At 34.7% G+C, this 15,225-nt stretch overlaps 1 long non-coding RNA gene and 1 pseudogene across 1 annotated transcript; both read left to right on the top strand.

Annotated features, from left to right (window-relative positions):
- The first annotated feature begins 2,720 nt into the window (after positions 1 to 2,720).
- Positions 2,721 to 4,722, top strand: LOC146937493 (uncharacterized; annotated as a pseudogene).
- A 1,380-nt stretch (positions 4,723 to 6,102) lies between these two features.
- Positions 6,103 to 10,132, top strand: LOC146937492 (uncharacterized). The gene is made up of 6 exons (XR_015030957.1): positions 6,103 to 6,529; positions 7,398 to 7,482; positions 7,591 to 7,626; positions 8,665 to 8,724; positions 9,279 to 9,359; positions 9,915 to 10,132. It is a non-coding gene; the product is annotated as an uncharacterized LOC146937492 (long non-coding RNA).
- The last annotated feature ends 5,093 nt before the right edge of the window (positions 10,133 to 15,225 follow it).

Here is a 15,225-nt window from a genome sequence, read left to right as displayed (position 1 = left end):
AATAAAATGGGGTTGTAGAGAGGAAGAATAGAACTTTACAAGAAATGGCTAGAACCATGATTCATGAAAACAATTTGGCTATACATTTCTGGGCAGAAGCAGTGAATACAACATGTTATGTCTAAAATAGAATCTATATCAGACCTATCATGGAGAAAACAACATGCGAACTCTTTAAGGGAAGAAGACCCAATATCTCTTACTTACATCAATTTGGATGTACCTGTTACATTCTAAATAACAAGCTCTACCTAAAGAAATTTGATGCCAAGGCCCAAAGAGGAATCTTTTTAGGCTACTCTAAAAGGTCAAAGACATACAAAGTGTATAATTCAGAGACACTCTATGTTGAAGAATCAATTCACGTTAAATTTGATGACAAAGAGCCTAAAAGTAAAACTCCAGAGCAAGATGAAAGTTTTGCAGATATACAGGTTATTGAAGATACTCCAGAACCTGTTTAGATAGCTGAATCTGAAGATAGTCTAGAAGCTAAACCGACTTCAGAAGCACAAGATGAAGTTGCTTCTGATGAAGCTCAAGATGGCTCTCAGCAAGCTAATCAATCCAAGAATACATTCAAGTACAAGTCTTCACATCTGGAGGATCAAATCATTGGAAACAAAGAAAGTCCTAGAAGAACCAGATCATACTTTAGACAAGAAGAGTCTATGATAGGACTGTTATCAGTGCTTAAACCTGCTACAGTTTATGAAGCACTTTCAGATGATGGATGGATACTAGCTATGCAAGAAGAGCTTAATCAGTTTCAAAGGAATGATGTGTGGGATCTGGTACCCAAACCTCATCAGAAGAACATTATTGGAACAAAATGGGTATTCAGAAATAAGTTGAATGAACAAGGTGAAGTAGTCAGAAATAAAGCAAAATTTGTTGCACAAGGTTACAGTCAACAAGAAGGCATTGATTATACTGAAATATTTGCTCCAGTTGCAAGATTGGAAGCCATCAGGTTACTTCTATCCTATGCAGTAAACCATGGCATAATATTATATCAAATGGATGTCAAGAGTGCATTTCTTAATGGAGTCATTGAAGAAGAAGCGTTTGTCAAGCAACCTCCAGGTTTTGAGGATCTTAAGCATCCTGACCATGTTTATAAACTTAAGAAATCACTATATGGCTTGAAACAAGCTCCCGGAGCTTGGTATGATAGACTAAGCAATTTCTTGATCAAGAATGATTTTAAAAGAGGTCAGGCTGACACAACACTCTTCAGAAGGACTCTTGAGAAAGACATTCTTGTTGTGCAGATATATGTTGATGATATAATATTTGGTTCTACTAATGCATCTCTTTGCAAGGAATTTTCTAAGTTAATGATGGATGAATTTGAAATGAGCATGATGGGAGAGTTGAAGTTCTTCCTTGGAATTGAAATCAATCAAATTAAAGATGGAGTATGTGTTCATCAAACAAAATATACAAAGGAGCTTCTGAAGAAGTTCAAGCTGGAAGATTGCAAAGTGATGAACACTCCAATGCATCCAAACTGCACCTTAAGCAAAAAAGATACTAGATCAACAGTAGACCAGAAGCTGTATAGAGGTATGATTGGTTCTTTGTTATACCTCACTGCATCTAGGCCAGATATTTTATTCAGTGTATGCTTGTGTGCAAGATTCCATTGAGATCCTAGAGAATCTTATTTAACTGCTGTTAAGAGAATCTTCAGGTATTTGAAAGGAACAACTAATCTTGGACTCCTTTATAGGAAATCCTTAGATTATCAGTTGGTTGGATTTTGTGATGCTGATTATGCTGGTGATAGGATTGAAAGAAAATCAACCAGTGGCAACTGCTAGTTTCTGGGTGAGAATCTGATATCTTTGGTTAGTAAAAGACAAGCAACTATTGATATGTCTACAGCAGAAGCAGAATACATTTCAGCTGCAAGTTTTTGTACACAACTGCTTTGGATGAAACATCTTTTGGAAGACTATCAGATTAATACTAACAGTATTTCCATCTATTGTGATAATACTGCTGCCATTTGTTTGTCAAAGAATCAAATTCTACATTCAAGAGCCAAGCATATTGAAATCAAACACCACTTTATTAGAGACTATGTTCAAAAAGGAATTTTAGATATACAATTCATTGATATTGAACATCAATGGGCTGATATATTTACGAAGCCTTTAACTGTGGAAATATTTGATTTTATAAAGAAAAATTTGAACATGCACTTTGTGTCTGATTAGATTTACTTGCTCCTGAATAGGAATTTAGGTCATGAAGTCGTTCAGAAGCTATAGTCCATCAGAAGCTCTTTATTGAGGTTATGAGGAAAATGTGCTTCTGAAGATGACATCAGCATCTGAACTCCATAAACTGGATTTTGTGCTCCTGAATAGCAGAGTTAATGGAAACGTTGAAAGTTAGTTTTTAGTAACACCTGTCCCACTAACTTGGCAGTTACTCTGAGAAACTCTGACGTGGCTTAAGTGTATTAGTGTATAACGTAAAAGGGCAATGATGATTTTAAGCTTTGAATGTAATATCTCGCGCCCCCTATGTCATTAATGCTGTGTTTCTTTGTCCCCTTCTGAATTGCAAAAGTTTTACTCAAAACACTTAGACAAATCACACACTACTCACTTCACAACCTACACTTTCCTCTTTCCACTCTGTTTCTCTGCGAAGTAAGTTCGTTCTCTTCAATCAAAACCTAGTTCCCTAAATCTTCATACTCATCAATGGTGTCCTCAAGTTCAGTTCCAGAAACGTCATCAAGCATGCAAGGAGCACCTGCTTATGAAATCAAAGGGAGGACTATGTCCTTAGAAGAATGGGATCTTAGGATTCAAACCGAGAATCCAGTGGACTTCACTTCATTATCACATCATGGTTGTGACATCAGAAGTTACTACGAAGCACAAGGTCTCATGGATTACTTCAATATGTTGAATGGTACAACATACAAGACACTGGTTAGGCACTTCTGGGTTAGAGCGCATGTTTATGACAGGAAGGCTGCTAAGTTGGAAGAAACAGAGAATGTACTGATTGATCCTACTCTGGAAGGAAAATCAAGGGAAGAAATGGGTCTGGAACCATTCACATGCACATAAATCAGGTCAAGCATCATGGGCATCCCTGTTTTTGTAACAGCCCAGGTGGGTCCCGCACCTATTAGTGGGGCCGTCCCACTACCCCGGCACTGTCACTCACAAGCTTAATCACTACCCCCCTCCTCTAGTAGTGTTTTTGCCTCCCGTGGGAATCGAACCTAGTACCTGGGGATAAGTATAACTTCAATGCATTCCCACTACCAATTGAGCTACAACTCAATTGGTAGTGGGAATGCATTGAAGTAGTACTTATCCCCAGGTACTAGGTTCGATTCCCACGGGAGGCAAAAACACTACTAGAGGAGGGGGTAGTGATTAAGCTTGTGAGTGACAGTGCCGGGGTAGTGGGACGGCCCCACTAATAGGTGCGGGACCCACCTGGGCTGTTACAGTTTTCATCTTAGAAGATATTATCTCTTTCGTTTTCAGAAGATCTGCAGAAGGAAATTTCAAAGGTGGTATTGGTAACAGCAAGACCAGTCCTTGGAATGAAATAGTCAATCAGTCTATGTTCAACAGTAACAAGAAAGGTGCTTACTGTGACATAAGCAAGGAGAGGAAAATGCTCCTGAAAATCCAAAATGAAAATCTCCTACCAAAAGGTGGTGGTAGTGATCAACCCTCCTTGGACCACATAATTTTTCTTCATTACTTCATCATGAAGGAAAAAGAAAATGTGCCCAAGTATATATTCAAGCATATGATTAAACAGCTCAGGGAAAGCCAGGATAACAGGAGATGTTGGGTTCTCTATCGAAGGCTTATCTCAGAGATTCTTCATCAAGGAGGGATTCTGAAAGCTCTCAGCAAAGTCAATTTCTTCACTGATGAACAGCTTGTTACTGAAACAGGGAATATCATCAATAAAAGAACTCTCAGGAACATGAATTTGATTGAGAAGGAAGCTTATACAAAGCTCAACACAGATCTAAAGGAATCTGATGCAATGTCCAACATGATGGAAGATTTTCCTCCAATCTGCAAACAAGATCCTCTTGATGTTCAGATGAACTACATCAAAGATCACTTTGCAACAACTGGTAAGAGGATCATGCTTGAAGATGTTCCTGAACCCATGTATGGTGGTGCTTTGCAAGTAGCAAAGAGCAGAAAGACCAAGACGAATGCACTCACTAAAGATGATTATCTGAAAGATGCTTCTGAACACCCCTCCAAGAAAGCCAAGAAAGCTACAAAGGAGAGAGCTGCAGTTCAGGAGAACATAGTTGGTCTTGCTATACCAACTATCCAAGAAGAGGTTGAAGATCTTGAAACTGATAAGATTTTAACCAAAAGGACCAGAAGTGGTAAAACTGCTGCAACTTCACAATCTGCTCCTGATCAACCTTCTATCCCAAAGAAGAAGAGAAAGCAAGCTATCAGGAAACTGAAGGTAGCAGACTATGTGATGGAAGAGGAGGATCATATTGAAGCTGCAACTGATCTTGTGACCAGAGAGCTAAAGAAAAAGAAAGATGCAGAAGAATCTGCACTTCATAAGGATGCTGAAGTTGCTGTTAGTCTTCAGAAGGCCCTGGAGATATCAAAAGATATTGAAGTCCCTGCATCTAGCATTGTACAAAAAGATGTTGGTATAGATGCTCAGGAAGTGATTAAGGCTACTTAAGTTGTACAAGAGTTTGTGGCAACTGAGGCTGGAAGTCTGATGATGGTAACCACTGAACAAGTCCAGGAGGGAAATGCTGATTGTTTAGAAGCTGATATTCCAGAAGCTTCAAGAGGTAATCCTGATTCTCCACACTCTGCTGATGTTATTAATATAGAATCTAGTTCTACATTTCTTTCTCTCTCAAACACATCATCATCCTCCTCAACTTCATCTGATTATGATGATTTTCCCCTAGGCAAAATTTAAACAACCATTCATAAAGGCCTTTCACCATCCACCAAACTCCACAAAAAGCCTGCTGATTGTTCCCTATGAGCCTATGTATCCTAGTGTTGATGAAAGAATACACGATATGGCTCAAATGAGATTCAAGGTTTGTGAAACACTACCTGCTAACCATCCTTTCCAACCTCCCATGATTGAACCTCTCAGCTTTGTTCCTGCTGATGCAGATGTCTTAGGTGATCATGTAGGTCCTGAATCTTCAAATATAAATAAGTCTTCATCATCTCATCCAACTTCAACCAACCAAACTTCAGAAACATCAGTCTTAGAGAATATGGTCAATCACTATTCTAGTGAACTACCAGGCGTTGAGTCTAATCTACAGAGAGCCTCTAAGGTAGCTTCTGATGAAGTTACTTTAGAAAGCCCCGAACAAAAGCACCAAACCTACAAATAGCCTCAACAACCTTCCCAACTGCCTCTGTTCCTGAACAAACTGTTCATGAACAAACTGTTTCTAAACAATATGTTCCGGAACAGAGCCTCTCAGTTCATATTGAGTCTCTTTCTGTTCCTGATCAATCTTCAAAGACCATTATTCAAACTCCAACCTCCATAAATAACCAACCTTCATCCTCAATTTTAGCCATTCAACCTTGTGCTCTTGTCAAAATAAATGTCCCTTCTCCAACCACATTGTTTTCTAGATTCTACTATTTTAGCAGATGTGTGTGAGAATATATTTCAGGAGCTGAACAATCTGAATCAAGCAAGGAATAATCTAATTTACAAAGATAGTTATGAGAACCAATGGAAGAGATTGAAAGATAGAGTAGACTTTATCATGACTGAACTACAAAGATCATGTTTTGATGCTCAAGAGTCTGCTCAAAACAAGCTTCAAGATTGGCTAAAAGGGGTTGATAGTAATCTATAAGAAGTAAAAGTGCTAAGAACTTGAGTGCAAAATCCTCTATGCTTAAGAGAAAGGAATGCTACTGATTTCATTCCTACTGGTGTGCATCCTAAGGAATTGGACTTAACTTGGTTGAACAAGATCAACTTCAAATCAGCCTCACTACAAGAAAATCAGCATTTTGCGACACTTCAATTGCGACCCTTACCTTATAACTGCCTCAATGTGCATATTTGCAACAGTTGTTGCGACAGTTATGGTCAACAGTCGCAGGTTTTTTATTAAATTAGAAGCCGCGTTGTTAATTGTCCATTTCGGCTTGGCCAAAATTTTCATTCACTCCAATATTCAGTTTCACCTTCCACTCCATCTCACTTTCCCAAAATTTTCTCTAAACCCTAAGACCCAAATATTTCATCTCACTCTCAAATTGCAAAAATTTTCTCAATTTCATCCCCAAAATCTTTGTTCCCTGAATGTTCTCACTCTCAATCGTTCACTCCCAAAACCTAACCTCTCAATCGGTGCTCAACTCACTCACTCAATCGGTGATATGTCTGGATCTGTCTGAATCGGTGCTAAATCGATGCTGAATCATGGTCAACTCAATCAATCGGTGCTCAACTCACTCACTCAATCGGTGCTCAACTCTCTCTTTCTATGGTAACCCTCAAAACCTTATTCATCTTTTCTTCTTGTTTTACGTTGTTGTTGTGAATATTTTTTAAGGTAATGTTATCCATTGTTTCATTAGTTAAAATCTGTAACCCTGTTTTGAAATTTTGAGTGAAATGTTGAAATGGGATTTTTATAGTGTTGAAATTTGATGACCCAGTAATCCTGTTTTGTTGTTCTTGAAGTAATAATTGTATCTTTTATCTATGCTGATTATGAAGTTTAGGATTTGGAAGTTTAGGATTTAGTTTCCTATATATAATTTTGTAGTAGTTTTAAAAATCTTACTAGTAAGCCCTTGAATTTTGATGAGTTCCAATAATGTTGAGTAGCCTCTGAAATAGGAAGATTTGTATATATATAATGAGATGGTTTTATTTGAGATTGTTGGTGGAAGAAAAACATGTGAAAGTAAGGGAAAATCATGGAAGTTGCTGTTCATAAGTTGTTGAGAGGGAGGTGATTAAGTTTATGATTTTCTATGGATTGGTGATGCACAAAGTGTTGTGATTCTCCTTTGCTATCACAATTCAATCCTCTATTGAGGAAATAGTGTGATTGGCGGAATTGTTGTGTTGGTTTTGGAGGAATAGCAACATTTTTGCTCCAACAAAGGGGCGGTTTCTTCAACTGTTTTGGCTTTAGCTCTTGCTTGAGCAGTTGTTGGTAGGTCCAGGCAGAAGGGTGGGGCGTGTTTTTGTCATTAGATGCAGAAGGTGCAGTTTTGGTTTGGGCGATAAATAGCTGCAATTTTTAGTGCATGTTTTTAAGTTTTGTGCCCTTAGTTAATTTTGAGGCAGGGGTATGCGCAAAATGGATTTAAGGACCAGTTGTTGTTGATTTTTAATTATCTCAGGTGGCCTTTCCTTTATGTATGTCCAAGCATCAATTTTATAGGATAGGCGATGTTCTTTTAGGCCAGCTGCTGTTTGGTGCAATAGGTACAAAAGCTGATTGTTTAATTCAATTAATCATTTAATATAATATAAAAATATAATATAAAGTTGTGAACCTTATTAATCCAATACTAATGTAATTTTTCATCTCAGGTAGCAAAAAGAACAAAGTGTTGAAGCTGGTTATAGGTACAAATTTCTCTCAAATATATTAGTATTCCTTATGCTGTGACAAACAAATTTTTCTTGAGATAGGATATATATTTGGTTTGCTTCTGTTTGGTGCTTTTTGTGATGGATTTATAAACTTGTTCTAAAATATAATGACACCTAGTTGTGATCTTCCAAACTACATACCGTAAACACACTGCTTCTAAATTTTGTGCGAGTTTTATCTATTGTATGGTATAGTCTGGTTGTTCATTCTATGATTAGTGGTAAAACGAAAAACTATGATATATTTTGAGTTTTAATTGATTGGTTGAAACATGAAAGAAATCCAAGTTTTGCATCAGACTAAAGAACTTGTTCATGGAATCAGTTCTGTATGAGAATAGGATATTAAGTCTTATTCATAGGCTTGTCTATGTAGGCATGAATAATTTGTTGTATGCCTCACTTTATTTATGTTTTGGATCGTAGAGGCTTTCTTGAATCAATTTAATTGGATGCTATGTCTTATAATAATTTTCAAAGCTTTTGGATGGTTTATTAAGCCTTTTACTGCTAAAAGCCTTATGTTAAGTGGGTACTTGAGTTCTTTCTAGCACAGTGCATTGTGTTCACACTATTATTTTTTTAGTTGCTACAGAGTTGTTTGAGCTTGGTCTTGAATTGATATCTGATATGTTATTATTATTTGATTTAGCAACTGGCCATATTTTATACTCTTTCTGATAGACTCACTTGGACTAAGGTCTATGCTACAAGACTCAACAGATATGGCTGGTTATGATGCACAGTAATGAAATTGGATATAGCTGGCTGGTTCAGTAGCTGTAGTTTATTTTATTTCTTGTGAATTTGTAGCCATGTCATAATGAAACTACAAGATTATATGTTTGCTTTACCTATATTAGAATTCATTCAATGTCATTGTCATATGTGGCTGGAATTTTTTGCTTAAGACTTTGGATTGCCATATTCAATAATTGGTACACCCTTGTTTGATGATTTCCTTTTGTCTTACAGTATATAATTTATCTTTTATTTGGGATTTGACTGTAGTGGGAAGAAGTCTTGAAAAAGTGTAGAGGTAATATTGATATAAGGTTCTTTTCTACAAAGGTAATCTAAATCCTAACGGCTTCTCTTTTAATTCTTTTCTCACTATTCTCATCTAATATTGATAACTAGCTTTCCTCGTCTTATAGATTGCCTCGTTTTATCTTTTTGATTTCTGTCTTATCATTTTGCATCAAATCAAATTGATTTTTATGATTTCTACAAACCATGGTTTTTGTTATATGAGAATTATGATTGTGACTGTTCTACCTATAAGTTGTAATAGTAAAGGTGGAGGTGAAAAGGTTTAAAGATGAAATTAAAGAAAATAGTAAACAAAAGGATTATGTGATTGTAGAAAGATTGGATTATGTGCAGGTAGCTTGGAATGATGAACAAGAGGATCATTTATTTATAGGAATGTTTGATGTTTTTTGTTCATTTAGTATAAAATTTCCCCTTTGCTATTATGAAATTTGAGGTGTATTATCATATTTTATTTATATTTATAGTTCATTTTATGTTACTATGATGATATTTTTAATGAACTCAGTACTGTTTTTTTATTTAGAAACCTTAAAGAATAGCAATTAACACCTTGTCTTTGTTTTCTGCAGCATCTTTACCTAATTGAAGTTTGCTATCTTTGGTTGATTTAATAGCACTCCTTGTCATCAAGTAAACTTGTCTCTGAAAAGGTGAGATACTAGTTCTAAATTTTAATCCATGTTATTTATTTTTTTCGTAAGGTATTTTGATGGAGTTTATGTGTCTAACTGCCAATGGAATGTTGCAATGGAAATTCTGGATTTTTCTTATGATTGTTGTGTTCTAGTGTGGTAATCTTATCATAATAATTTAGTTTAGATTTCATACTAACTTAGTTGTTGATATGATAACATTTTAGTGGTTGGTGTTGACATATAGAAAGTTACTCTGCGATTCATGATTAGAAGAAAGATTATATATGTGTATCAAGTAGCTCAAGTAGTCCAAACCAAGTATCCAATACACAAAACATGTTTCTGCTAATGTTTATACTTGAAGTTGATGATGTTTATAATTGAAGTTGATGATGTTTTTATGTTCATTTTCCTATACTAATGGTTATTCCATAGTGGTTATTTTTGACAAATATATCAGAAAGTAATTATAAGTTTAATTGCGCGATAAGTTAGAATCATGACTTGCGTGACATTATTGCTTATTTTTGTTAATTGATGTGTCTTATATAATCTTTGACTTATTTTTAGGCGGAAGACATAGAATCACCAAACAGAGCATAGCATTCTTTGGAGTCTATTCATCTCTAGTTGATCAAAACAACTTCCTCGCCAAATATCATCTACATAATTGATTAAATTTTCATGTTAGGAACTCAAGAAACCTTATTGTATCACTTGTTTGTATTTTATATGAATGTAAAATTCATATTTTAGTTTATGAATTTGTTCATATTTTTTATTATGAATTATTTTAGTTTTATATATTTTTTATTAGTAAATAGTTCTATTAAAAATTCAGGAAAAAACTGATTTTTTTTTTAAATTAACTCAACATCTGCGACCCTTGCAAACTGTCGCAACGTTTTTTTATAAATAAATTTTATGCATCTGCGACCCTTCCCCAACTGTCGCAAGCCCCTTGAAATCCATTTGAATCTCCTCATTTGCGACCCTTAGCAACTGTCGCAGTGCCTTTTGCGGCAGTTGGTGCGGCTGTTCTATGAAGGGTCGCAAAAGACACTTGCGACCCCAACGTCCGTGACTGTTGGGGAAGGGTCGCAATTGTACATCTGCGACCCTTCTAACAGTCGCAATCTGCCATTTTAAAGGTCGCAAAATGCAGTTTTTCTTGTAGTGCCTCTACAAGTCTGGAATTGATGCAAAGGAATGCTGATTTGGAAAGAGAAAACAAGAAGCTGAAGAAAGAACTCTTGGAACAGAAATTGCTATTGCTTGAATACAAGTCATCCACAGAAGCTAAATTGGAAGAAGCCAGAGTTAGAGAAGAAAAATTGATCAAGAGTAATGAAGACTTCAAGAGAGATATGAAGCAACAGGTTGAAGAAAGAAACAAGTTGATGAAACAGATGATGGAAATGTTTCAGAAAGAAGCCCAACCCTAGTTGCACACCTGTAGCCTGTGTTTATGTATGTTGTTTTATTTCTGCATCTGAACTTATATGCTTCTGAACTACTTCTGATCAATGTTATTTGCTTCTGACTAATTTTTATGCTTCTGAACTTTATGTGCTTACTTTTCAGTTTTATAGAATATCTCATTATGTTTTTCTCATCTCTTTCTTTTTGTCTTTAGTTTTTATACTTTTTGTTGATGACAAAAGGGGGAGTAGATGTATAGTATTTATAGGCTCCGAGCCCCATTAATTTGATTCTAATCAAGTTAAATTAATAGAATCTTCTTCTTATCTCTTAGTCTATTAATGTGAGATTATTCTGAGTGTTATTTCGTTTTTTAATGATGAATTTAATTAACATGGATAGAACTCAGAGGGAGCTTACAAACCTCACCTTAAAGTACTATTAGACTCAGGGGGAGCTTACAAACCTCAAACCCTTATAGTCAACTTGTTAATTAGATTAACAACAATTGTACATTTTAAATACTAATGTTTGTCATCATCAAAAAGGGGGAGATTGTTGGAACAAAATGTGTTTAACATTACCCTTTTAGAGTTTTGAAGATAACAAGGGATTAAAAATTGTCAATTGGATATGCTAATATTTGTTCAAGTGTACAGAACCATAGACAAAAATTTGATATCTTAAATAGGTTCTGAAAAAACAAAAGAGAGCTAAGGAATTAATAAAAAGGAAGCTTGAAGCATCTGAAGAAAAGTGCTCCTGAAGTTTAGTGCTCCTGAAGTTCATCAGAAGCAAGTACATCAGAAGCAACTCATTAGAAACTGAAGATCACCAGAAGCTGAAGTTCATCAGGAGATTCAAGACTTAAAGCTTCAAAGGCTGTTCAAAGGATTTAATCTCGTCTAAGCATTGCAGAAGACTAGAAGAGTGAAGCAACGTCTATTTTGAAAGGATTTGAATGCATTGGATGCTTGTTCTTTGAAGAGCGTTGACAAAGTACAATTGTACGAAGTGTACAACCACTACCTCCACTACTCTGTTTTTGTCTCTACTACAAGACAAGAAAAACAGCTCTGCCTGCAACGATGTTCCTTCACAATTGGAATCGAGTTGAAATTGATCCTTTAGAGGACAGTAACCATATCAGGCAAAAGATCATTGGTGATTGATCAAAGCTTCAAACGACTCTATTTTGATGTGCTGGCAATTCACAACGTCTCTTTCACATCTCTATATAAAGGAGTGAAGACTTAGAGATTGGCAAGGACTCAATGTAACAGCCCGATTTTTCGCTATATTTATTTTATTATTTATTTAATTCTTTTATGTATGTTAATATGTGCCCTTATGTGATTATTTGCCTCTGCGTGTATTTTTGGTCGGGAATCGTAGAATTTGGTGTTAGAAGGGTATTTTAGTCATTTTTGACCCAGGGATATTTTGGTCATTTCACGAGTAGGGGTAATTTTGTAATTTTTATGAGGATTACTTTTAGTGCTTAGTGAGAGTGGGTATTTTATTAAGTTACTAGAGAGAGTGTAGTAATTATTTTGTTACCGGTAGTTGACCGTTGTTATTACAATTTACCGTTAAGTGAGTAGTAACATTTTGGGTTAGAATAGAAATGGGTTAGGCCCATTAAGGATTGTGAGTTGAGCCCAATTAAGTAAAGCCTATTTAAACGCTAGTGCTAGTAGAGGAATAGGGTTTTACCAACATTTTCACATTTGGGAAGAGATAGAGACAAAAGAAGAGAAAGGGTTTGAAGGAGAAGAGCTAGAGAGAGAGCTAGAGATCCAAACTTTGGGAGCTAAAGTGAAGCCTTAGCTTGAGTTTGTGGAGAATTAAGGTAAGGGGGTTAGTCTTTGATCATAATCACTTAGTTGTAGCTTTTACCCTAATTTCTTACATAAGTGCTTATTTGAATAATTGATTAATTGTGACATTAATTGTGAAATTCGTGCTTATGTTGTGATGCAATGTTTGGGTATGTAAATTGAATGCTAATTGAGTTGTTGATGATGAAATTGCAAGCTTAAATCATGTATATATGTATGCTTTATGTTTTACCCAAAAATTGTTGATATGAGATGTTGTTGTTGATGAATTGTGATGAATTCATGATTGGTTGTTGTTGTTGATGTTGTGAGTGTTGTTGTTGATGTTAGAAACCTTGGGCAATCATAATCTTTGAGTTTGTGATGATTTGTGTTGTTATTTTTGAGGTTTATGAAAATGAGTCAAAATGGTGAATTTGTTAGGAGCATGTTTTGGGTCAAATTTTATATCAAATTGAGTGTCTTTTTATGTTTGTAAATGTTTAGACAAGCCTTGGGATCAAATTTGGGCATTGGAAAGTCAAAATTGGGGTTTTGGGGTGAAAGTGGAGGTTTTCCCGAGAGCTTACTGTCACAACTCGCCACCGTGCTCGCGAGGCGAGTTGGACGCGAGCAGCAGGGGCTCCCTAGAGCTTACTCGCCTCGCGAGTAAAGTTACTCGCAATGGCGAGTTACACAGAGCAGCACCCCCTGTTTCGCGTTCTTGCTTCTTTTTCCCTCGTTTCTGTTTTGATTTGATTTTTGGTGTAAACATGGAAGTTTTAGATAATCTTGTTATCTTTCCAAAGGCGTTGGTTCGGCATGGAAATGATTTTTGGTTTTTAAGTTATGAGGAAAATACTCTTAGTGAATTTTACGAAACTTCCGCATAACTATTCCTAAGTCGACCCAAACCTTGTGGATTGTTTCCTGTAACGCCCGTTTCGATTATTTAATTATTTTAAATGAGTTTTAGAATATATATTTACATGATTAGTGTGATTTATAAGATTTATAAGATTTATATGATTTTAGAGAAATTTATGAGACACTGTGACTTATTTTATTGCTTAATAAAATAAGATTCGAAAATAAAATAAATATTAAGTTGTGGGGTTATTTTGTGTAGAAATATATTTGTTATTTGATGTAGAGATATATTTGTTATTTTGTGAAGAAATATTTTTGTTATTTGATGTAGAGATATATTTGTTATTTTGTGTAGAAATATATTTGTTATTTTGTGTAGAAATATATATGTTATTTAGTGTAGAAATATATTTGTTATTCAGTGAAGAGGTATATTTGTTATTTGGTGTATTAATATTATTAAGTGGGAGAGATATATATTTAATTTAGAAATAAATAAGATTATGAGGAAAAGAGTAATTTTGAAGGATAAATATTTATTTATTCAGTTTATGTTTTTAGAAAAAGAATGTGACATTTCGTTTAAGTTGAATTACTCTGATTTTTATTATGAAATTTTTACGTTGGGAAAACGGGGTGTTACAATTGGTATCAGAGCATGTCGGTCCGTCCGGCCAAGTAGATGAGTCGTTGTGTCGTGTGACGGTAGAATACTGTCATTGTGCTTTCTATTTAATGGTTATGTTTTATTATGTGATCATGTTTGACTGACTAACATTAATGTGATTTTTGTGTAATGTTTGAAGTTACTATTTTGTTTAAGATATTTAAGTAATAACTAAATTCATTTTCCTCTTGTTCTTTGAATTTCGAGGACGAAATTCTTTTAAGGGGGTAGAGTTGTAACTCCCGTTTCGATTATTTAATTATTTTAAATGAGTTTTAGAATATATTTATATGATTAGTGTGATTTATAAGATTTATGTGATTTATATGATTTTAGAGAAATTTATGAGACATTGTGACTTATTTTATTGTTTAATAAAATAAGATTCGAAAATAAAATAAATATTAAGTTGTGGGGTTATTTTGTGTAGAAATATATCTGTTATTTGATGTAGAGATATATTTGTTATTTTGTGTAGAAATATTTGTGTTATTTTATGTAGAGATATATTTGTTATTTTGTGTAGAAATATATGTTATTTGGTGTAGAAATATATTTGTTATTTTGTGTAGAAATATATATGTTATTTAGTGTAGAAATATATATGTTATCTGGTGTAGAAATATATTTGTTATTCAGTGAAGAGGTATATTTTCTATTTGGTGTATTAATATTATAAGTGGGAGATATATATATTTAATTTAGAAATAAATAAGATTATGAGGAAAAGAGTAATTTTGAAGGATAAATATTTATTTATTCAGTTTATGTTTTTTGAAAAAGAATGTGACATTCCGTTTAAGTTGAATTACTCTGATTTTTATTATGAAATTTTTACGTTGGGAAAACGGGGTGTTACATTTCCTAACTTCAAATTATTGTTTTATGAGTTCATTTAAAGTGTTTAAATGGTGTCCAAACTGTGAATGTAGTGGACCTAGCTTGTTTTGATTTGAAAATGGAAATTCCTTTAAAGTGAGGTGAACTTTGAGTTTTTATGATTTCGTCACATTCGACCGGTGAAACGCAATTGTATACTCTACTGCACCTATATGTGGCCTAGGGGTATACTTAGTTGAGGGATTGGATCTTGTTTGTTGGT

The sequence above is a fragment of the Medicago sativa genome, chromosome 3 (genome assembly GCF_051527215.1).
Source record: "Medicago sativa cultivar Bolivia chromosome 3, Bolivia_mono, whole genome shotgun sequence".
NCBI classification, from domain to species: Eukaryota; Viridiplantae; Streptophyta; class Magnoliopsida; order Fabales; family Fabaceae; genus Medicago; species Medicago sativa.
Note: the sequence above shows the minus strand (reverse complement) of the source record. Positions and strands in the feature narration are given on the sequence as shown.